Below are 27,141 nucleotides of genomic sequence, written 5' to 3' on the forward strand. Positions count from 1 at the left end.
ATGTATATAAAAGAGTTAGATTTTTAGTTTTCATTTTATTTCGTTGGCAATATTTATTCTTTGTTATTAAATATTCCAGTGGTTTGTTAGTTGTTTAATTATTTTTTTTTTGATTTTAAACTACTTAAATTAGAAAAAATTGTTTTAAAAATTTTCCCCTATTTAAATTATATTTTCAAGCAACTTAGAAAATGGTTTTCATTGGAAACCTTTTTGAAAATTTGTAAAAATATGTATTAAACCAATAAGCTGCTTATTGTTTATTATATTTTTTTATGTTATCAAACATTTTAAGTGATACAATTGGGTTAATTTCAGACAACTTTATTATTAGTAAATCAGTTAGTCTCGATTCTTGTGGCTATTTTTTCAAAAGTCCTATGACACAAGATGGTATAAAAGTCAGGAATCCCCAGTAATATATTCCTGGGTTGTCTCGATACAGAATACCTAGTGACATTTATTTGTGATGCTTCCTATGAGCTAAATTCAGATCTATAATAAAATAAAATGACCTAGCTTGGCTATTTTAATTATAATAGTTAGCACGTGAGCTTAGAAAAGTTAAAGAAAACCTTATAATAACTTCAGACACAGTTGAATTTTGTGTGGTATTCGATCTAGATTTAACAGTTGTTAGTCATTGACTCATACCACTGATCTATAGTGTTATTTTGAACCCATTATGACTATAAATTGGTTTGTTGTCAAGGCATTAAATACATACATATGTGAAACCATCCGGGATGAAATATCTTATGGAGATTCAAAGATTAAAATTGCTTTTTAGTAATTTGCCTTTTGCTTCCAGTGGCTTTAATTTTCTACGACAATAGAACAAAGACAATCGCTCTACAAAACTTTAGAGGTCAATGTTTATCTGTTAGTCACTTGCAAAGCATTTAAAATATTCTTATGTACTAATAAATAAATATAATTTACAAATGCTCGCTAATTTAAAAGTAACTTACTGAATGTGTTGATCCACTAATAGTAAAATAAAACAATAAATAATATAATTTCTAACGTATCTGTAAAATTAATATATGTATATAATTCCTATTTATCATATCAATTAGGTTTTCCTAGATTTTATCAATCTCACGTGTGAATATTGTGTTAAATAATTAAAAATAAATAAAATTGAAATGGGTCGTGTATAGTGACATTCATTGATTGTAAGATGTAAAAAATAGTTTATGATGATTAAAGCAGTTGTCACTGATTTAAAAATTTTCATTACATTCTGATGCCTTGCAATAAATAAATTGCAAAAGTATTACTATTGTGTTACTTATTTATTAAACGGCTGTTTTTTATATTGAAATTATGCTATTAAGCAATTTTTCATATATATTGTTGCGACAACAGATTAACAGTAAATAAATATTTTCAAGTCAGCAATTTTTCAGTCGCACAAGAAAGAAAATCGCTGTGAAAAATTCTGCTCTGTGTATTCGGTTACTAAATATCTTTTCGTTACTTATTCATCGATTTGAATATTTCATTTTCATTTCGGATATCGTCTCAGATTACACTGGGACTTCGGTTGTATAAATGGAAAATATTTTGGCTGTGGTTGTTTGGTTGTAGGCGTTTTTTTGCACAACGACGATGCAAATTTAAATAATGAATAAATAAGGTTGGATTGATACAACGAACGTATGTGGTGTGCTTTTTTGCTATAAGCAAACAAAGAAAAGAACAGTGAAATGTTTATGAAATGATATTTATATACCTAATATATGTAACTAGTAATATTTATAATATACTGAGAAAACATATAATTTACATTCTACAAAAAAATATATATCTATTTTTTTATTTTATAATAGTAAATTTTAAGTAGAACTATATGTTTTTAATATATTTATTTTATTTCTTATTACAACTGTTAAGTAGGCTTTAATTTTAAAATTCTCTTTATTACACCATATCAGAATATTAAAGAATACTTTTTTTTATATTACTACTTTATAGTTTTTTTCTGTATCTTTTCTAGTTTTTTTTTTACAAAGCATTGTATCAATTTGCATCAATTGAATGTCAGGCTCATTATATTGGAACACTCGCTAAATATTTCATTTCCATTTTGTACCACAAATTATCGCGACGATATTAAATGCAAATTTCATACTAAATTAAAAGGATTGTCGTGGGTGTGTTATATAAATGAAACATGTATGAAAAAACATTTTTATACACATCGTCAAGCATGCAAAAAGCAACCGTCATAAACAAATTTCATTTTCTGTCGTCATCAAAATTAACGGTTGTTCAGGAGGAGTTGACAGATGACTGCGATTGTTCAACCTTCAAAGTCGGTCAAACAAGAGATGTCATTGTCAACCTTTAAGCGAGAGACAACGGTTTATTAACCCTTTTAGGCACGCTTTCGAATGAACTTTTACGAGCGCGAAAGAACTGTTCTTTTATCGTTGTTAGATCAACATAAAAAAAAAAACGTGACGATACATTCATGTACGACATATTATTTTCGACGATTTGCCAAAATAATTGTGCTAAAATGTACAAGTTATACACATCGAATATCTAGAGCGAGTATCGTGAGAATCGGCCTCGCATTCAAATATCAATCAACATGCAAAAATAGCATAATCGAGAACATGCAAATCTGAGTCAAAAAAATATTTAACTGAATGGTTAACTGAGTTCAGTTCAACTGGAAAGTGGTTCAATGGTTCTGAATAGCTTAGGAATTCGTTTATCTTTAATGTTTCAAAAGCTGAAAGGGTCATAGTCGTTGTTTGAAATGATACGTGACCCCAAAACCCTGAATATGTGACACGTGACAATAGTTTAGATCCGTGATTCCTAAACTTTGAATCCAAGACTTTTCGCGGCATAATTATTATTTTTATTCTTCAATGACTTAAATACGCAGTTTTAAATATATCAATAAATAAACAATTAAAGCAAGGCATACTTAAATATGTGTATACATTTCATATTTAAAACTTTGTAAAAATAAAAACGTAAAGTAATGCTATAGAATGATCGATAGCAAATCGAAAATAGCAAAAAAATACTGTGTTTTAACTGTAGAAATTTTATAAAATAGAGCTTTTTTCACGTTTGTATGAATCTATGCGTTATGCAATAATTAGTACAGTTATATGTTATGTTGGGCTAAACATTTTCATAACAAATAATAACTTCAAACTGTCATTTTATATTTTATGCATGAGAATAGTAATTTATCTTTAAATTATACACACGGTATGTGTATTATTGATACAAATATATTTCTGTAATATCTGAAACAGTAACAAAAATATAAAACAAATCAATAAGTATAATCTTGAGATCAAAACTTTTTTTTAATTTTATTTAATATAATTTTACATAGTTTTTACAAGAGATATTAATTTAAAAATTAATATATTATAAAAAATAATATATTAATAAAATAAATTATAAATGGTTTATATGCTTAGCTAAAATAAAAATACAAAGCAGCAATAAACTTCAATAAAAAAATAAATCTACCATATTTTATTGCGCAAAAGTGCAGTTAGAGTCAGCGTGTAATTTTACATAAAAAGTGGTACTTAAATGTTGCTAGCTCACTTAACACGTTTATTAGAGTAATTTATATTATAAATATACATAAAATAGTATTGCAGTGTAATCTACTTGAAAAAATAAGCTAGGAATAATACAAGATATTTTATAATGTTATAATATATACATTTTTATAGATTTTTCCTAAAAGCTCGATATTTTTCAATAATTAAATAATGTTCAGTGATTTAATTTAAGGGATATATAATGGGTTTCATTAAAATATGAAGTATCTCTTTTTATATAATACTATAAAAGCCCATGTAACTGATATTTTTTATTAGGAAACATTTTTTTTATAATCTACAAAATACAACCGTGGGAATCGCTGATTACGTGTTTTAAATTATTATTTGTATCAGACTCGCTTTGCTTACAATTTTAATATTATCAGAACTTTACTTTTTGTCCTACGAATAGTTAAATATTAAATAGGCCCGAATAACCGTATTAATTAGTTTCGGTACAATTGGCACGAGTTTCGTTCATGCGTTGAATTTTCCTGAAAATTCCTTTTACGATAAATCATACAAATTTATTATATAGACCCTTTTTGCATATAGGACGATAAATGTACGAAAACTTTCAACTTGGAAATTTTCGCGATGAATTACGGCCATGTGGGGTCTGAAAGTATTGTTCTCGTTAATCCTAATTTATTCTCATTTAATTATACATACTTATAAAAAATAGTAAGGTAATCCCCAGACTTAATCACAGATAGGACGCTGGCGAAAGATTTAAATCACTCGAAAGTCTGTGTGCCAAGTCCGTGAACGTACTTTGGATTGGAACAATGGACGTCCGTGTTCCACTAATGAAAATTTAAATTTCTTTTATTTCTTTAGAACAATCGATATGTTAATTTTAAGGGCCTGAATTTCACCTAGTAAATACCCATCAACTTGTTTACAATTAAATTGATGCGGCAATTATATTAATAAGCCGTTGGTAAAAAAATAAATCGAACAGCTCAAAATATATATGTATGTATATAATGAATCGCTAAATTAGTTTAAAATTAACGGCATTGGAATTTTTATTAGTTTGTTATTAAATTTTTTTCGCGTTTGTGAAACTATGTTACTGGGCTGCGCGTGATCGAAATTGTATTTATTACAAATGGCAAACGTATCATTTTCGATGATGATTTCTTTTGCGAGACAATGCAAATGCTAAATTGAAATATTAAAACTATATAGAACGGAAACTTGATAAGCTACTATTAAATGCGCCACTAGGAAGAACAACTATTATAAGTTAAGAAATACACTTCAAAAATTATTTCTCTTATATCAAATTTTCTTGACTTACTAGTGACATACTAATAAAAATGCGTTCAAGATTAAATCTTTGTCGTTAAAATACATTAATGCTAGAGGGTATGATTAAATTTACAATAAAATTTGAATGTTAATAAGAACTTGTGCATAAAAATAAAATTTTGGAAATATTATTAATTAATTTAATGTTTCAATTATTATTCAGGTACTTTTTTATTTATTATAGTTATGTTTTTTCGATCTCACTTATTCTTATAATTTTCTACATTTGTACATTTATTAATCTTATTGTTTAATTTTAAGAAATAAATTATTATATTATGTACACATTTTTCTTTACACTAAAACATTTTATATTTATTTAGAATAGATATAGTCGCTTTGTACTTGGCTCTAAATTATATACATCTATTTATATATTTTTGTATATGTAGTATATAGTTAGTATGTGTATCTAATTCTACTTATTATAGCTACATTTTAAAACATATTATTTTTTAGTGATTCTAATAATTTATTTTTGAACTTATTCTTTAAGTTAATTATTTTTATTATTATATTATATAAAATAATTTTAGATTTTTTTAATCATATTTTTCTTTAACCACTTATTCATCATATCTAGTGTTTCTTATTTCTTGACATATGAGAATTTGCTCCAAATATGTGGAAAATTCTCGAGAAATTTCTATATCTAAAAAATATACGTAATACAGAATTTATTTATTGCATTATTACAGTATATTTATTTGTTGATGGAAATCTTTTACTGATTACATTTATAAAAATTTGGGTAAATATTAATGCGTGTAGATAATATTAGTTATTAATTAATCAAACGTAAAATTTTTATGCATGTTTAATTACCGGTCATTTTTAATAACATGATATTTTTCTTCGTTTTTTTGCATAAAATGCCATCATCTTATCATAAGTTTTATGTATGTTCATGAAACATTGATTCTTGTGTAACGTTACTGGCGTACAAATCCACGCTAATTGTAATTCCTAGAGTCGGTCATAAAACTCATATTCTCAAACAATGTTAATCGGAAATTCATATATATTTTTCACTACCTGCTCTAAATGCAGCTGTGAATTTAGCAATTAATATATTTGATTTTAAACTAATAATATATATTTCTATAAATTTAATTTTTAAGAAAAAACATTTAATTGGAATTCTTGGGAAAACATATTTTTTCATTTTTATAAAGTAGTTTTTGTAAAGACTGATTATTAAAAATTTTACTTTCACCTGAAAATAATTTAATATCTAATTCACAAATAGTAACATTTTACATTTTTAAACTACATCTACAATATTACTTATATTATATAATATATAAAGGTCAGAATAGCGTAGTCTGTAAGATCTTGACTAGCAAGTCAAGAGATTGGGGGTTCGATCCTTCGAATAGCGCTATATATTTATAAAAATCGGCTTTAACTGCAAAATGACATCGTTGACTTATAGTGTAAAATTGCTAGCACCATATTTGACAACTTTACAGAAAAAATAAAAAATAAAGCAATATCTCATGTTTGTAGTGTTTAATTGGAAATTTGGGAGATTTTCAATTTTTTGTGCGTGTGTATTTCTATTAAACTTACAAAATGACATTGTTAAGTCATTTTTACCGAAAAGTGGTTAGCAAATTCACACTTTAAGCAATCGATATGCTTATTTTAAGTTATAATACACATATTAATTTATAATTAAAAGTATAGCAATGATTCCTAGACTGAAAAGTTTGGTAGTTAATACTTGTAGATATTCAATTGCTACTGCATTGTAACGCATTGGTCTTACGCTTGATTGGTTATAACGTAAAAATATTTTTCTTAGCATAAACAATAATAGATCTCTATATTATAGCATGAGTTCCTAAATTTCTATTTAATAATTTTTTTTTTTTTTTTTAATGTATTATATAATATATTAATTAAAAATTCTTTAAAATATTTTAGTTTATAATATTTTAATCTATGTTTGTTCATCTAAAATTTCTAATAGTATATCCTTATCTACTTTGTACTATTATGTATAATAAGTTGTGTGTCTGTATTCATTGAGTGCTTTTATTTTAATACTGATTGATTTAAGGTCAGTTTTTCACTTTTTATGATAAATTATTTTGGTTTAAGACTTACAACCTCTTCAAGATTTTTTTCTTACTTTCTCGTAGCAAATTTATTGCTCTCATTGCTTCGCATTTTCTTGTTTCGCTCACTTTTGCTATTGGTTTAAAAAACCGGTTACACTTTCAATCTGTCTGATATAATATCTTAAAATAGTGATTCATTTATTAGGTTTACGATTTTATTCCAATTTAACAACCTTAACAGTGCTGGTTTATTTTTTTAAGATATTGCAGAAAGAAATGTTTTAATTATTACTAAAATGACTAGGATTGATTATTGATTATTCATATTTTTTAATATGTCATTCAATTTTCTGTTTTAAATAATAGTAAATATTACAGGCATTAAATATATATTTGATCTTAATTCTTTTAAGATACACAACCCTTTGTTAAACGTGACATAAAATAAATTAACATTAAGGATGTTTGAGGGTATTCATTATAAAATTAGAGTTCCTAAAAAAAAATTTATAAAATTTGCATATCTTTTTTAAACTTATTGAGCTTAAAGTTTTATTTGTCGATAATTGTTTTTACCTGCATTAGCAATTTATTAATTATTTTAATTACTATACATATGTATATACCTACAACGAATCCTTAATTTTTACAACTGATAATTGCTTATTTGAGGTCAAACGATACACCTTAAAAGAACAATGCGACTTTTTAAAAGAGTAAAAAATCGAGACCTCGATAAGATCAATCGTTCACGCCGTCACGTCTACGTGGGATTCATTAAGAAGTTTTAACCAAAGAAAGTTTTATGATTACATTTACAATATTCACGATCTGGTGGGCGTCCAGATCTGAAGCGGAAGTACAATACGTATTATTATAATGTTTCAAAAATACGTGACGCTTCGTAGATGGTTGATAGTTTGCTAAACGTGGGATTAATCTGTATGTTTTTTTTTTGAAAAATGAAAACTATTTCAAAGGCAAACGAGAGCGGAAACTGTTGAGGCCAAACCCGCATTGAATTCGCAACGCGAAACTATGCCTATGGAAAATGCAATTTCCTATTCACCGACAGAATAATCGTTCCATTATTTAGCGTATCAGTATTGACTTTCATCCGGCGTCGATACATTGTGCACGCGCTGGATACCCGCTCTGTATACCTCTGTGTGTGCATACATACCTATCTAAATCATATCGAGAAAAACCGTTCGCGAACAATGGATAAAGCAGCATTTAGCGGGTGAATGTTTTATTGTTTGTCGGAACAAACGCGGTGGTTGAATGAGATATGCTGTTATGGCGTTGTTGATGAGAGATGATAATGCTAGTTGCAAAAAAACGCGGATGTTGGAAAATATATACTCGCATTTTCCGGACTACAACAATATTCTAATAATTTATTTATTAATTATTAATACGTGTTGTATGTATCATACATTTGTCACTATTTTGTTGAAAGTTTTAGTATACTTGCATTTTACTTAAATGTTTATGAGTCTTATAAAATTCTGAATCTTTTTGATATTATATGCTGTCTACTCCAACATTGCTGATATTCTGTTCATTAGGATTAAAAATTCTATTCATTGGACTTAATGATCATGATCAAAAAAATATTTATCTAGTACTTGCATCAAATATAGTGGCTGATTACAATTTAGCTAGTAAAACTCAAACGAAAACCTGATTGATAAGCTCAAGTCGTGTCTGTCAACATTTCAGCGCACGCATATGGTAAAGTGTGTTACTTTTACATGGCAAAAAAAGTGCGCTTTCAAAAGGTGAATTATGGTGCATGGCTGTTGCATTCTCATGTTAATTTGAGGTCGTAAACATTGTCGGAAAAGGCAACGTAGTGTTCCCTGTGTTGCACCAACAGGCAGGCGACTCGCATGGTCCGTCATATGGGTCGCTCTGACGGTTGTCTGTCTCTGGTTGCTAGATTGGATTTAGTAGATAAGAGCTGCTTTGTGTAGTATTAAAATAATCCAGGCCTTCCTCTCTGTTTGAGAGAAAATCTTACGTTTCACTTGATACCAGTTTCTCGTCATGCGTATCGACGATTGGCGGAAGAGCACGGATTGGATTCGTGAACGGATGCCGTGAACGTTAACGCCGGTATTAACGTGTAATTATTGAAATATGTAATAAAGTAAAGCAATTTATATGTATATAGAGTGATCGAAAAATACTATATCAAACAATTTTATCTGTAAGCATATCATCTTAGGAAGTTTTAGTGTAAAATTGTAGAAAAAGCAAACCAGTTGCATGTTACATATATAAAACCACTTTTACTTTAAAATATAAGCTTTTTTGTATAATAAACGAAAATGTCTGATGCTGAGGTAGTAAAATATATAACATTTAAGGCTAGAAAGCAAGTAAACCTTTGTTGCTATTTTATAAAGTTATTTTATAATTTTCTTCCCATCATTATGATATGTTTATGTTTTGTTGTGTGTAATTATTTATATATAAATACATACATATACAAATAAAGTATTAAATGACGATTGTTATTAAAAGCCAACTGTTACTATTATCTATAAATTAACACGATAATCCAGTGGTTTAAGTCGGTTGCTTATAACTGAAAGAACTGCATTCGAGTCTCATATGAACTCTAGTATTTTTAAATTTCTATCGCATCTGGACTCGCAACATTGCGCAAACTAAAGATACATAGTTAAGGAAGTATAATGTTTAAGCAGCGTATATGTTTTTTTGTATAATTATGACGTTCTCTTTTAATTAAAAGAATTCGACAATCACAATATACTTTGTATTTTGCGATCAGATATGATTTGATGGGCTTACATATATTCAGTAATCTTAGAAAGAACAATATGCAAATTTTTGTCACCTCTCGATTTATAAATTCAAAATGTCGTGTGGATCAATGGTTGGCTTGAGCTTTAAGCTAGATCTTCTGTCATGGATGCAAAGTCATTAAACCAAAAGTCCGTGGAACTTTTGTCATTTTATAATTGACGACTGGGAAAAAATAATATTTACTATAAAGCAAAAAAACATTTTCTTTTGTAATTAAAAAATATATTTTTAAACCCGTTTTGTATTTTTTGGGTGTCATTTTGCAGTCAAAAATAGCACATATATTAAAATGTAGCTGTTGTTATCAGGTGTAAAGGAACAAGCTGGTCTTGAAATTCAGAGGATATTAGCTGGAGTGTCGAATTGAATTATTGTCGACTGTGATCTTTTGTGATGCGATACTATCCGCTGATGTGCCTTATGCTGTGACTCATTAGGGTTGAGTCTCTGGAGCGTCTTTTTCCGTCAGTCTCTGACGTCTGCCATTCTGTGACCAAATATCACATCTTTTATAATGCTAGCTTGAGACGAGTTGAATCGCAGATGAAGATGTTGTTACGCCAATTGAATCGCTTCTTGCACACATACTGAAAATATATTTACAATTTAAAAAATTAACTTACATGTAGCCGCTTTGGCGATTGTTAATAAGGGGTAAAAATATCAATAGTAATTTTGCGCGGAATATAACGCACTTATAGTTTCTTTTTAGTATTTATTGTTGATTACGAGTGATTAACGTCTCAGTACTGATGTGATTATTTCTGAGACGAGCTAGTATTTATATTCATTTGTTTGAAATAGCGTTAGAATGATTTCAAAATTAATTTTATCGATGGTTTAAAAAAGAAACAAAAAATAAAAAAAAGTTGTGGTTTATAACATAATTTTAAAATTGTACATATAACTTTTACATTTTTACTTAATATAAATTAACCTGATTCTTCTGTTTTTTAAAAGTTCTTGGAAAATTAATCAAAGCTCTTTTTAATATTTTTATTGTATTATTTTTGGACATGTACAGTTTTAAACCAAACGATGTTTTTTTGAAGTACATTTTTAGAGACAAAGCAATTATTGATTAAAACAATAAAAACAGATATTCACAATATTTAAAAAAATTCAATTGTGACAGTCATTAAAATTTAATGGTGTCAGTATCTGAATATCTAAAGATAATGTTTTTGAGAATATGATTCTAGAACTCATATAATCGCGCAATAGCTCGTACATATAGGCCCATTAATATAATATTTTACGATATATTATTGCAAAACAACCCACACATTAAATGTTTATAAATGCTGCAGAATAGATAGGTTTCAAATTGTAGTAAATATGCTAGGGTCAGATCGATATTAAAATAATTAATTCTATGAAATTTAACTATTTTATTAGATGATCAATTTTAAAATATAATAGATTAGATATAGCAGTATTTATGCATATAATATATTAGAAATAAAGCAATGAGAATAGAGGTGATCTAAACAATTTTAAAATAAATTACTTAAAAAAAGGAAAGAAGTTGGCAATTTTATTTGAAAGGATACGACAAATCTGTCTTTAAACAAAATATACAATAATAAACTTTAAACTAATATTTATAATATTCAATAATGAATAAAATATTTTTCCATTTATTTATCTGATCTAATGGTTTATGATGATACTAATTTATCATATGTGTAATTTATTAGCCAAACAGTATTAAATATTCAAAACAAATTTAGATGATTTTATCTCTTCACCATATTTCTCATGGATACTTACGCCTCTTTAAATAGTATAAGAAAAAAAATCTGACGATCAATGAATTTTTTATAGGATTCAAATCAAATAGAGAACTAGTATTAATTTTAGTTCAACTTTATATTTAATTTCATTGTAAATTTGTCTCTAAGGAATATGTTATCTAGACACAAGAACATATTTTGAAAATAAACTTAGCATTCGTATACATTTTCTCTACTCTACTCTCTATTTATCCTACTTAGAGCTCACAATAAGAATATAAAGCGCCCACCCATACCATGCTAATAATGTCTTAATGACAATTTCCTTGTACAGAAAGGCCGACTACACGTGTCAATACGCCTTGGCAAATTGTAGCGATCGCGAATCGTTGATATTCAGGTCACCGGATCGAAATGTGCCCACACATAAACAATAACAACAATGACCAAGATTCCGCTGAAATTAAATGCCTTCAGTTGCGGCTTGTAATTATTGCATTGCTCGTTTTGCATAAGGGTGTGTTGCGGCAATAAATATTAAAGATTCAGAGCAAACGTTTAAAAGCTTGGTTGATTATTACTGCTTGTGAAATGTGACCTTTAAACTAACGTTAATTTATTGCACTAGATGAAAGAGGCTTACCGTAAATAGATCGGGAATGGTTAATTAATTTTGGATATATTTCAGATTTAATAGGATTTTTTTTATAAAAATTATGTGGTAGTTTACGATATAACTTTAAAAGTGTACATATTAGTTTATAGGGTATTATCAATATACCGAGGAATGTAAAGTATTTTTATTTTCATAATCGTTTCAAACATATTTTAGTTTAAAAAATATTTAAGCGATTTTAATATAAAATAAATATACATAAAGCTAAAGCAGATACTAATGTTTCTATTAATGAAGTCACACTTTATGTTATGATTGAAAAGGTTATTTGAAATATATAACAATGTATACATATTATGAAAGTATTTTCAGGCTTTTGACCTATATTTCTTTGTTACTAAGTTCCTTGATCAATGTCTTTGTTACTAAGAGCTACCTATAATTCGTCTTACTATGGTCTACCACATTTTTCAGTCTCAGCATACTTTCTTTGTTGTCATGCATATGCATTATGATTATTAGTTATAGTTTACATGTTTTACATATCCATCGGAGCGCAAAATTATATTATAAAATTATGCGAGTGTTCTAGCTTGTTTAGCTATTTACCCATCATAATAATACAAGTCTCTGTTTTATGTCACCGAATGCATTCTATGCCATGCGACATGACATGAACGCAAGGTTCATTATGCGCGTCAAAGCTGACCGGCGAATGTCTCCGGTCGGCTATTAATCCAAAAGCACGACAAATCCAAATCCTACATACAGCGAGGCAAAAAGTGACAATCGTGACCTGGAATGGCATTTTAAAGGTCTGAAGATTGTTTCGCAAATCCGGACGCAAAGGGAACGCGAACGATGTCGAGATAGTCGTGACGTGTGTTTGAGTGTAAATACTTTTTTATAGTCTCGCTACATGCAAAGTTATTTGTTCTCCAAAATAATGATCCATATCTACATTTTTTTTACTAAGTATGATTCGTAAAGTTCGTAGAAATATCTTACAGATAGTTTGGTAGATAAAGCAACCATAATAAATATATTTTTAAATGTCAATAAATTATATGTACAATAAAGTTTAAATAAAATTAAAATATAGTCATTTGATAATAATAAACAGTCAGTAAAGTAATTTTAAATTATTGTTAATAAACAATATTATTATAATAAAATGGCCACTTAAAATTAATCTATTATTAACTAACTATAGTTTGATTTTATTTTAAATTAACTGACCATTATGTAAAAACAAAGCTCTATGAAGCAATTTATGATTATATTAATATAAATGTATGTATGTATATTTTAAGTATTAAATCAAAAGGGAATATTATATATATAATCCAATAATAGTATATACAATAATAGTAATATGACAATATGTTTTAACTTTAAAATTATCAAAAATATAGTATTATATTATAAATATATACTTTTTTTTAATATTAAAATGTTTTTTTTAAATTAAAAATAGCTATAAGGAGCTGGCAAAAAATTGTGAGATAGTTCTAATATAAATATTTTAGATGTGCATCAATTTTATTTAAAAATCTTTATAGCTGTTACTTTTTTTTTGTATAATAGCCTCCATGACGCATTGGGAAAATCTGTAAAAAGTAATGATGTCAGATTTAAAATAAAAAATATTGGCTTTATATACATACATACATATGCTGATTTAAAATATATAAATATTTATTATATATGTATTAGAAATTAAACTTTTGTATTTATTTATGGTGAAAAATGCAAAATAAATCATTTTGGCACATTTTTATTTTTTAATATTTATTACTTTTTCATTAGCCAAAATTAATTTATTTTAAAAATTGTTTTTTGTATTACTAAAATCAGTGAACACCAAAAAAATGTGTTTAAAAAAGACTGGAAGCCACTGACCTACATTAAAAATGTCAAGATCATTTCAGGGGCAAATGTTAGCGGAAAGACTGGAAGACCTTTATGATGAGTTAGAGATTGATGAATGTGCATAGGAAGGCCGATATGGTGACGGGATGTAAGTAATAAAAAAAAACTCGAAATGTGTTTATTACCCAGAGATGTCGAGGATTATTATTTATTTTTTGCCTTTAATGTGATTTAGCTAAAAGGGGAAATAAATACGTTACAGTAGATGTTTTTGTATGAAATTAAAATTGTGAAACGTCAACTTTTTCACGGTATTCGATGTGTTACATACAGGTGGTTCCATTTGTCTTTGCATTTTTTTTGTAAATTAAAAATAATTATAGTATTATTTCGGTGTTTGTTAACAGTAGTCGTATAAATGATGGTTTTAGTAACGGTTTTTTTGTTTCCATACTTTCAACCGTGAAACAACATTGACAGTGACGATAAAGAAATCTTAGTTAAGCTATATTATGCTTTATGCGTTTGAACTTGTTCATAATGTAACAATCGCATTTAAAATCATATGTAATACAATAGGCAGAGATGTCATTAAGTTAAAAATTGTGAAATTCGCCAGTAAAGATAGTTTTTTAAGAGTTGTTTGTGATGATATTAGGGCTACCATTCAAGCAGATCTGAGATTATTGGTACGGAAGCTAACTTATCGCCTACATCAGTTCAAATATTTATAAAATTAGGAAATGTGTCAGTTTGCAAAATATGGGTATTTCATAAATTGCCCGAGGAAAAGCTCGAGCAGCGTTTATAAATGTGCCAATAATTAATGATTATAGAAAAGAAAGATTTATTTTTAAGTTTTGTTGTTATATTGTTATAAAGATGAGAAATAAATACTTTAAGTATTTATGTTGTAGTAAATCTTCCGTTGTAACCTAACAGGCATAAGCCCAATGCGTTACAACGGAAAAAATCTGTAACAACTGAGAATCAACTATTCTAAAATATGTGTAACAATGATAAAAATGAAGTAGGCATTTTTTAGCTTTTTATTTTTTCGTGTGTGCAATTTTCACAGTGCATATTTTAAGATATAATATCTAATATTTTAAAATATAAATCAGATTATTACATATTTGTGGCAAAAAATCTATAAATCGCTACAACTTATGTGAATACATTAAACTCAGATTTTGATAAATTATATATTAACTTTGTAGCAGAAAATATATTAAAAAATTATTTTATTGGTTTTGTATAAACAAAAATCAATGAATTTTGCCAACAAAAATTTAATTAAATTTCACATATAAATCAATTTATTTTATATTTATGCCAAACATATAGTTTTGTATATTATAATTATATTTTAAAAAAGTGTCATCTAATTTATAAAACAATTTTTTTTTGCTTCTATTTTTTGATCAAAATAAAGTTAATTAATATTGTATTTGTAAATGGTTCAAATGACATATGTCAGTATATAATATATATTATGATAAGTAATCTACATATTAAAAATTATTATAAAGCAATAATTTAATTATTACATAGTTTAATTAAAAGTCCATTCTATAAAATTTGCATACTATTTGTAAAAAAAGTAAAACAATACGATAATAATGAATTAAGCAATTTAATTACAGACACAACACAACAAAGCACACTAATTTGTTCAGCACGCGTTTATCATACAACTTTCAAAACATTTCCCAACTTTTTACGTGTACGACATCTGATCGCAGATAAGGTGCGCTAGATTCCGCGTTCGCAACGAAACGCTAATTTATTTCAACAATTCGGCAAAGTTCAACTGTGAGCAAATATAACTATAGCACACGATACAGTGTGCCTAAAAATATTTATGTTTTGATGATAAAATGAGAGATTTCGAATTAAGGTATCAAAATCAATTACAATTTATGGTATGCTTGTGATTTCGTCAACAATGCGATGTTTTCATATATAATATAATCTAGTACAATTTCATTGTATTTAATTTTAATTATGTTTTTTTTAACTTTTAGATCGCACGCGGTACAATTGTTGTGATGCAAGCGGGCGCCGGCTGTCTGGGAGGTGAGTGTATTCAATGTCGCGTTTTCTCGTGGCCGAGATGCAACGTTTGGATGCATCATAGGAACGCAAAGTTCGCATTCCGATCGCGATCGCATTCGAGTTCTTGGCTGACAATGACATCCATCTCTCTTTTCCGTTTATTGACATCGTTTATGCACAATGTGGTTGCACCTGACGCAATCATCAAACGTTGCGACTGTTGAGATGCTAATTTGCTATAAGTAGTCTAATTTAATTCAATTTTACTTTTCATCACAATAGCACTACTGTATGATGATTGCTGTAACTTTTATCAGTTGAAATAAATCAGGAATAATCTAGTTAGATCATCTGACAAACCGAAGTCCGAATATTTTTTACTAATAATCCATGACAAAGTTTAAAATCACTGTATATGATATCTATTTGCATTTTTGACAGTGGAACAGGCATGACAAAAAGCATATTGTTGGTCCAAGAAATCTTGTCATAAACAATTGATTTATTTATGCATAATTATTTTATATAATTTAGTAGGAGCTCACAACACTGCACAGATTTCCATTAATTTTTATGAATAGGAGTGGCTTTTGTGTATTTACAAAGAGCAGGAAATAATGATGTCTTGAGAGTTTATTGGAATATATGTTTTAAAGCAAGAGTTGGCAAACTTTTTTGTGAAAGGCAAGATCCTGAAAAAATAGGTTCAGCGGGACTTTTTCAAACAGTGTAAGTTTCATATATTGGAACTGTTTTTCCTTTTAGTTTCACGTAAAATTAGTTTTAAGATTTCACAAGTACTTTAACTAAGGTTAGTTTTTATTTAAGTCATTTAGTGATGGTATAATAATATATTATAGAATACTAAATATATACATATATATAAAAAAAATCGATTAAAGTTTACCTTCATTAAACTATCGAACTGCTGTATGGTAAAGCAAATCATAATATTCGGCTTCTATTTTTTTTATATAAAAAGAGTCTCAGAATTGATGACGGTTAAGTTCACGAGAGCGAATAAAGATCACTGTTGACACAACTGGTTTAATAATGCATGATAGATTATGATGTTTCCCACAAGGTGATAAAATAAATATTCAGACGCTTTGAGCACCTTGCATTTTCACAAGCCTCATATTTTTCCAAGCAAGTCTTAATTTGTTCCGCGTATTTTTTTACCAAAATCGGATGTGACACGTTTTAGTCGATTTCACTTACGAATGTACTTTGTTAACGTTTTATTAACGTCATTAAAAATATATTCTACTGTATTTGTTCCATGCAGACTATTCATGGAAGCTAATTCTTCAGTCAAGTGGGGCAAACCAGTCTTTCCCTTCGTAATCAACTGTTTGCCGAAGCTTCATAAAATGTTACTAATTATACCTAACCATTATAATACAAAATATTTGCAATTTTTCAAAGTGGATTTGCTATAATTTAATAAACAATTGATTTAATAAGGGCGCCGAAAGTCGAAAATGATTATGAAGCACCAGGTGATGTTAAAATTGATTTTACATTTAATTGTCTATTGATGTTACTCACAATGTGCTTAGCTCTGTTTTTGCCAAAAATACTGATGGATTAAAATTAACTAATTTTTCTGATTGCAACAATAAAATATGATTTTATTTAATTATTACATTATTTTTATTTTAATTTTTAGCAAAAAAGAATTTAGTTTAAAACTTTACAATTTTTCTGATCGCTGATTTTCTACGAGTTGTAAATATTATGTCATTGTAATATCGACGTATATTGTATTCTTCTAGTACAGACACACTCCACTCTCCTTTTAAATCACGAAATTCAAAGTTCACTAGTCTTTTTTTCTGACTTTGACAATGGCAATATTAATATTCATGGATACTAAAATCGGCTTTGAATCACAACTGCTTAACATCACAGTGGAATGCAAAGCAATAGGAACACCACATAGATCATATTTCGCAGCTCATTAATTAGACGATTGGCCGTTTCTTATAAAGCATACTGTAAAAATTTATAGTTTAAAAATGTAAAATTTAATCTTAGTTTGTGGGCCGGGTTAAAACAGGCAGGAGGCGAATGTTTGCCAACCCCTGCCTTAAATAAACAGTAAAATTGACTTTGTAACATTAAAAATGAAGTCAGAATGTAATTTTTCAACTTTTTAAAATCACATTTGAGATTTGCACTTCAAGTCAAATTTATCTAAAAAACAATATATAAATGTTTATAACATGAATTTTTATATAATAAAAAAAAAATATAGTTTTAACGGTGAACTCAGTCAAGTTATCTTATTTTGGTAGTCAAATACTGAGCAGTATTATTGTTTCAGTAAATTAATTGGAGTACACTTTCGTAGTAAGAACAACCTGCATGATTTTACGTTTCAATCAAAAGTTATGTTATATGATCTTTACAAAAGCGTTTCAACGTACGTTTTCAATCGATACAATTATCACATGATAAAAAATAACAATGGGCCGCAAACAATCATTGTCGAACGTTTTACGTTAGTTTATTATTATATACATGGGGTATCGAATTTCGCCTCACGACTTTTTCCACGAAAGTTCATTTTCAGCGATTTTTTTCGGTCTTTGTCACTTTGCGGCGCACAGGACACAATGCGGCCTCTGGAGGCGTGCGGCTTCCGTAACATAATGTGGCCAGACTCGATCGGAGAATTGATAGTTTCAACAGAAAAAAATAATTTGGCTTTCAGTGAGTCGCCAGCTGTTCGCACGCGAAATTTTCTGAAAATAGCATTTACCAACCATGTGTTACTCAAATTTTTAACAAGGCGTTCATTATGAAAATGCACGGTGATGTAACTGTGCTAAAAAAATCATTGTTACATCTGCTGACGTATGTCAGTAATTAAACGTGTATCGTGTACGCGTTTCGTAACGTTTTTTAGAACACGGCAAGATTAGACAAAAGAGCGTTTGGACACACTCTAGTTACTGCTCTTGAGCTTGTTGCATTTCCAAACATTAGCTTCGGGGATTGCTTTTCAAAATGTTTTAATATTACTGAAAAAATAGTGCAAGGAATTTAAAATTACAATGTTTATTTTGAGCTCAGTATGAATAACGTTTATTAAAAAATCTATTAGAATTTTAGAAAATAGACAACTGCCTCCTGAACCCAAAACAATAATCCTACGAGAATAGTAGTATATGTAGAAAATATTGATATCGTAGTTTTTGAAACCGTGTGTATAATACAGTGAAATCTCTTTGTAACGAATACCGAAATAACGAAATTCCCTGAATAATGAATCTTCAATTTGCCTCTGAAAAACTTTTATAAAAAATATTTTCATTGTAACGAAAATTTATTTCAGTATAACGAAATATTTTGATCCGAATTTAAGAATGACGTTATAACTTGACACACTATTATGTGTTCAGAAGTGACATTCAAGATGTTTCGCCGTCCCTCAAACTTTTTTTATGAAACATTTTATTGTGTTCCTTACAGTATCTTTAAAAATTGACGATCTGTAAATCTTGTTAGAGTTTATTTTGATGCTGTAGTAATAAGGAAATTAAAAATAAAATAAAAATATATCATCTTTCTCACATTCAATATAACGAAACTTTTTATTCCCGTTAGCTTCGCTATACTGAGATTTCACTGTATATACTAATATGATAATTACTGTAAATTACTATAATATTATATGACAATGAAAATAGTTTTTCAAAAATTATCGATAATATTTTCCATATTCGCATTGATGGTTTATTTTATTGTTATAATATTTAGCTTGTTTGACCTTGGCAAAAATGTGGGATTTAAAATGTTATCTAATTTTAATCAAAAATGCACATAAACAAAGCAAAGGCTAATTATCTAGTGCTTGAATTACAAAACAATAGCGTATATTCAATACAATGATATTGCTATCAAAATTTGATGTCTTGATAATATACATTGATTGGCAACTATAATATTTGTTTGATTTAAGTCTGATGTCTCAATACTTACTCGTAGATATTAATTGTTTTACCCTCGTTAGACATAATAAAATTCTAGTTTATATAAAAGTATAGACGGTTATGAATGTGAATATAAATTTGCATAAATTTCTCAAACAATTTTAATGTGAAATTTAGATTTAAAAATTGATTGTTTTATGTTGTATTGAAATTTTAATAACGTTAGCCACAAATGTAATAATGAATATTTTTTATAGATTTTATGCTATATTATGAAAAATCTAAAAAATAGTGTAATTTTATGTTAATCAATATATAAAAATCAACTGCTTCATAAAATACAACAATATTATACTCACGCATCACGATCGATTTTTTTTATTTAGATAAAAATACAGTAATATTCGAGAAAAATTGTGTTTATTTTTATTTAGGTTTAGATCAGTAATTTTTAAATTTAATTGTAATATGTATAAAGTATACTTTTCATAATTATAACTATTACTCAATTGATTGATTCAGCTATTGCCCTTAGCATGTGCTTGAGGGCATTAACTGAACCTTTAAATCAAAATAGATATAATTAATTTTAATATAAAAGCGAATGCTATTATGAACAATTAAGATAACCTATCAATATTTGCTAACAAGAATATCTCAATTAAAATAAATCTCTATGCTTATTGGCTAAGTCATATAGATTATGAATCTATTAAAACATATATAAAAATATATTATTAAATATTAGTGAAAAAAAACTCTGCTTAAACGAGAATTTAATCGGATCCCTTGTATGGACCGGTGCTATTGATGATATTGTGCATTATCATGGCGAAGATGGGTCAGTAAATAATTTTAGACGTGTACATGTCATAATAAACCCATTGTGGTTTCGGAGGCCAGGACCAACATAATGGATGACCCTTTGGTGCTATTATGCACGCATCGATGGCCAAAATCTAATGACCAGGGGTCGCCAACGAGCGTGTAATCTAATTTACTGGTCACACGGTCCGTAGTCGAAAGCCTAAATACGTTATAAAAACGATATTGCTATTTTTCCTTCGCAAAATTAACGCACCGTGATGTTAGGGTATCATTGGTATAGAATTTTCATAACATTGATTGTCTCTATTATATACTAATTACAATTTTAGTGTACGATTTTTATAATAAAACAGATAATAAATTAATGTATGTAGCATATATCTTAATATAAATGAGGATTTGTTGTTTTATGTATTTTGATATTATTAAATCCATTTCACTTTCGTATACGTAAAGAACCTGAATGAAGAGTAATATAAATTTATAAATAGTTCCTCGCGCTATTGCTATACAAGATTGTTATACAAGATTGTATCTACTCGAGTGGCGTGCGAGATGTTATGAAATTCACAGTTATGCTTCGTTTGCTCCCAGTGTTGCCACTTGTGTGCACTTTTTATTATTATTGTGTACATAACGAAGTTTCATTCAAAAGAATTCCCGTGATGTTACCTCGAAAAAGCATCAAAGGGATTCGTTAAGGTGTTTCCGCAAAGACTAGTTGCCGTTATTATGTTTTAAGTTAGAGTTAATGAAAGAATTTTAGTTTTATTATAGCTGCAGCACTGGCTCGCTGTAAAGCTACTTTGTGAATAATGAAGATGCTTTAAAGGATATTTTTTGCTGTAAAAAAAGGGCACATATTTGCGAACGGACTTTATAGTCAGAATTTTACCATACGTTATGAAAATACTGGCATGTATAGATTGTTGTGTAAAGTGTTAAGAATACAATGCTTTGTATAAAAATTGAGTATGCATACAATGCATGTATCTGATAGTATTACAATATTAATTCAATTAAACAAAGTCACGATATGCATAACGTAATCACAAATTATGCAATTGGGTCGGTTTACATAAAATGGCGATAAATAGATGCAAAATCGATTATATATAGTGTAATAGAAAGCGGATAATTGATTGTGCGACAGTTTTGCAACTTATTTGCACGCGATTCGTATCTCTTTTGTGTTTATCTTATTTTTTATACAAACATATAATTTTAATTGCACTTTTTAACTATAATATAAAAAGGAAAGCTCGAGTCACTAAAATGTTAAGAAATGTGCTGGTGATTTACTTTACAATTAATATATTTAATTCATACATCAGTTAAGCAACAATTTTTAATTTAAGCGTTCTGAATTTGGACAATGTTTAAAAGCTGCATAATTTATAGTTAATCATATTTGCAAGAAGCATATATTTTTTGTCTATTGATTTATAAAAATATGGTAAAATCATATTTTATTTTTTATCTCAAATTTGATTTTATTTTTTATCTCAAGGTGTCATGATGGTCATTATAAAAACAACAAGGAAAAAATATTATAACAATATTCTTTCTTGTAGAAAAATCTACAAGATTTTCTTTGAATTCTCTCCAACAACAAAGACGCTACGAACTAGCGTATCGTACATATCGCGAATCACCAATAAATTATTGAAGTGACACGCGCTCCGCATAACGAAGCCGAGAATCCTCGATGCCTTTTCGCATCTCTGCTTAGAGCACATCCAGTAAAACTTTTAGTGGATTCTGCCGGGCATGGGGATCTTTCTGTAAAGAGAGTGAATCCAAATTTGTGCGAATACTCTAAAACACTTTCAGGTCATCAGCATATAATAAATTGCCGCATCTATGTCGTTAATAAAGAAAAAAAAACAGATGACTTAGCTATGATCTCTGTAGTACTCCAGAATGAGCGAAATACTCATTGGAGTGACGATTGCTATAGATCACATATTGACGACAGCGAAAAAAAGCAAACAAGAACGTTTAAAACCAAAGTTGCTTAACTTCAAAGAAGTAGCTCATGATAAAATTTGTTGAGTGCTTTTTGAAAGTATAAATAGACTACATCGACCTGGATTTTAGAATCAAGAGATTTTGTCATTGCCTATGAAAGACACAAGAGCATAAATATAAAAATGATTCGATTGTGTTCTAAAACTAGATTAAAAGCACGAAATTTAAAAATAAATTTTATTGGCAAATTGCAATAAGAGTCAAAGCTCAAGAAAATTTTAGAACTTGGGAAAACATTTATATAAGAAAAGATTCACTGAAAGTTACTTTTATGTATGTACATTAAAATAAATCACTGGGTTAATGTTCTTCAATATTTTTCAATTTTTTACATAAATTAAAAAATAATATTTTGGTATAATATAACTTATTAAAAATAGAACGTTAAAAACTTATGAAGAAGTTTTTTATATATGAATATCTAAGATTTCCAAAAAATATGTTTTTAGATAACCAAAGCTTTTAAAAGCGACAGAAGGATCTTTTAGTAATTTATTATTATGTACATATGCGTATAATAGATATATAATATAAACATTTTTCATTAAAAATTATAGCTTAAATGTCTTTAAAAATAAATTTTAATATAATCTTCTGAACAAATCCTTTTATTATTATATTAACTAATAATATATAATATTATTTACGCATATTGTTTTACTAGATACAAATATAAGTATTTTATGAATATTTTTTTAATTATTAAAAAATAAATTTCTTAATTAAATAGTTATATTTATAATGAAAAATTACATTACAGTTAATTTTTAATTTAAATTGAATTAAATATAGAGCAATTTATACAGTTTATATAATTAGGGGAAGGGTTAGTTCTTTAAATATATTTTTTGTTAATTTTAAACTTATGGTTCAGTTCTTTCGCCCGCGTCGTTAATCGCGATCACGGACCGGCTGTTTTCACCCGAGCGGAAATCCAGTTTTTGCACAGTTTACTTATTACTTTTGCAGATATTATTGTCGAGACCAGTTATTAGCGACGTTAAAGAGCTTTTAACTGCGAAACAACAGTACAGTAAAAAATCATCTTTTTGCGAACGCGAAAACGAAAGTTTATACCTTTTGCTCTGGACGAACTTTCACGATACAAGACGTTTGATTGAAAAGGCATTAAAGCGAAGCCTCAGAAATCGTCGACAATCGATTAAAAATTAAAAACAACGTTGGTTTTATACAATAAAGCCTTATTTGGAATTATATATAATACTTAGATGTATAGACTGCTCAGAGACGCTTTCGAACTTTAACCGATTTATATTAATTATATAATACAAAGGAAAGATATTTTAACTTTGAGCTTTTGCCTGTCTGTTAATTATTAATCAAAATGTAATCGATTTTAATATTGTATTTCGTTAGTAGTGACTTGCCAGTTCACTGCGTAGGAGGTTCGATCGTTAACTTGTTATATATTTGTTATTCAAAGTCGTGTCGTTAGTTTAGCAGGTGTATACTATATTAGTATGATCGTTCCCATAGAGCACTGAGAATGCGTTACTTTCGTTTCATTATACAGTCTGTCATATTTGGATGTCACAAAAAATTTCATTTCATACTCGAGCGTGTGAATTTCACACTGAGCAAGCGGTGAGAACTCGCTCTAAAATTATGCAAATAGACGAAAGTAAAATATATAATAACGTGTTTAAAAAAATAGTTGTTTGATGTATCATTACCGGCGATGAAAACGAATTCGGGCCACCGCGTGTGAAATTAGACACTTTTTCGGTGTTTACTGAAACTTATTATTATAATTTCCTATTCTGTTGCAACGGAAAGTTTGAGTTGTGATTGCAACGGACGGCTGAATTGAGGATATTATTGAACGTTCGGTTCAGTACGGTTTGTGTTCGGTATGTTCACAAATTGAAAGTCAACATGTTGATTTTATACTATGTGTGAGTCATTGCTTGCTATCGAGTTTAATGTCAAATGTTAGTGGAATCAAGATGACCGAATAATGGTATGTTTTGCAATGCAGGTGAATGGTGTGTGGGTGGGAAATATGTAATGTTATAGTGCAGATATAAAATTATGTTATATATGATAATTTAATACTATAATTTATTGTGCAATAATATGATTGTGGTTTTTGACATTTAAAGGCATTGTTTATTTTTATTGGAATATATTATTTAGAAAATGATTTTCTATAATTTTTAGTAAAATTTATATACAGATTTGCTCAACTAGAGATTCTTAAGGAAAAATGTAGATTACCTAAGGTACTGTTTGATTAATTTATTTTTTGTGTTTGATGGCAAATGTGTTAGCACAATATATTAAGTGAAAAAAGCTTTACAGTTGCCATAAAAGATTTTTAAGATCGCGATATTTAAAAAAATATGTCATTAGAATTTGTACATAGTACAATTTCTAAAAAAAATTGCACTACTTGAACAAGTTTGTCCTTTTTCCAAAAAAAAAAAAAAAGCTTAATTAAATAGCAGTTATTGTAGTATTTTCAACAATTGACACTGCGCGTCAAAATGAGCTTTTAATCATTGATTACAACAGAAATTTATTTAAAAAACACATAAGCACATTTTTTAAGTAAAAAAACCATTAACTGCAAAATAATAAAATTACTGCTTTTAAAATGGAAGTATACTCTTCAATTTTGTATTGTGCGACTAATACATATATTAAGTTGTGCTAGTTTTAGAGTGAATAATAGAAAAAATTATAAAAAAAAGATTTGGAATAACTATCTTAGCATCGCTGTATTACATATTAAAATATATATGCATATCTACAGAAAATGTTATTGTTTTGATAAAATAACTTTTAAGCTTATTAAAAATGTATGCGATTTTTTCTTTAATACTGACGTCAGATCCGAAAATTTTTGCCAAAGTAACAAAAGCTTATATATCGGATCTCGGCAACCAAAAGGTTAAATTTATATAGCACTATAGAGCTGGATTTTATAAATAGTGCATTTTTATAAATTTAAAAATCGTGGCTCGAACCCGATGCCTCTGAGTTAACAGTCTAGATCAGCGTACGCCACGGCTTCCAATTTTTTATACATACATTCGCGCGTGGTAGGCTTGAGTCACAAGAAGAAAGACGTATACGTCGCACAAAAATACGACTGTGTACTGTTTTTGTTTCTACTTGTGCTGCAATAACGGTTATTATCAGGAAACTGCGCGTTTTGGCATATTTTGTCGAGTTTATGCAGAGATCTATAATAATGTTACACTTATGATATATTATTTAAAAAATGAAAAAAAAATCAAAAATGAAAAAAAAGAATGTACTTATTTTTATTTAAAAATAAGTATTATTTTTTTAATTTTCCTAATTGATTTAAAAATTAAGTATACTTCGATGATGTTTCGTTATAAAATAGTACATATTTCTGTATATTCAAACTTCGAACCGGTTGGTTTTTTTCTTTAATGTGGATAATTAAAGAGCCGCGTTGGATATAATTTCGACCGAGATAAGAGGAACGCCCATGAGTGGTTTAATGTGACCACACGTCGACCGCCGAATGGTCCATTAAAGATTCTAAAGAAGGCGGTATTCCGAGTTGGCGAGTGAGTTTACAATTTCACGTCGAATTGCTACTCTTGCTTGCTTTCGAACCAACCACGTGCACTCTCTGCGGTCGTTAGAAAGAAAGTGAAATTAAAAATTTACATCGGACGTAGGCTTTCGAAAAGAGTTTTTTATTTCTCCGTTTTATTGTTGATAATAAAACGCTGAGGCTTAGGATGAAAGTGCAGCAGGGTGATCTTGAACGCATCCGTTTGATAAATGCACAACAAACTAACCGCATTTGATTGAGATGTGATTTTTTTAAAAACACGCAGATTTTTTTAAGTACCCTTATCAAATCAAATTTTATTTTCTAATATTATTGTTGATCTATGACTGTATTTATGATCCAGTCTAGCTTGATTTCTTGATGATGTGGGTAAAGCTATCGATTACGAAGAAATCCTATTCGACCCACGTACATCTTCCTTTTAGAAACTTGAGATTTACGCGTCTCCGTATGTGTGCAACGGTGCTGAGGCAATTACGGTGAAAACTCTGGAAAACTCAGATCTTGGCAATTATGCGTTGGGCATGCAAATCTCGTACCTCCGGTGTGTAAACTAGTCGCAGGTGAAACGATAGCGAAGGTGGTGCATCGAATACCTCTCGGGTCCCGAAGAAAGAGTGAAAGGCCAATAGAAGTGATGAATAACTACTATTTGCTCGACCCACAAA

The 27,141-nt window shown here is 28.4% G+C and overlaps 1 protein-coding gene across 2 annotated transcripts in view; it reads left to right on the forward strand.

The window, feature by feature from the left end:
• Positions 1 to 27,141, forward strand: part of RhoGEF64C (Rho guanine nucleotide exchange factor at 64C) — a 169,653-nt gene that overhangs the window by 76,280 nt on the left and 66,232 nt on the right. For both annotated transcript variants that reach the window (XM_088195518.1, XM_088195519.1), the window contains one exon: positions 16,066 to 16,117. The gene's annotated coding sequence lies outside the window, so the exon portion shown is untranslated. The remainder of the gene's footprint in view (positions 1 to 16,065; positions 16,118 to 27,141) is intronic.

Source organism: Plectrocnemia conspersa, unplaced genomic scaffold, assembly GCF_051122295.1.
Source record: "Plectrocnemia conspersa isolate PC_06_02 unplaced genomic scaffold, ASM5112229v1 ptg000010l, whole genome shotgun sequence".
NCBI classification, from domain to species: Eukaryota; Metazoa; Arthropoda; class Insecta; order Trichoptera; family Polycentropodidae; genus Plectrocnemia; species Plectrocnemia conspersa.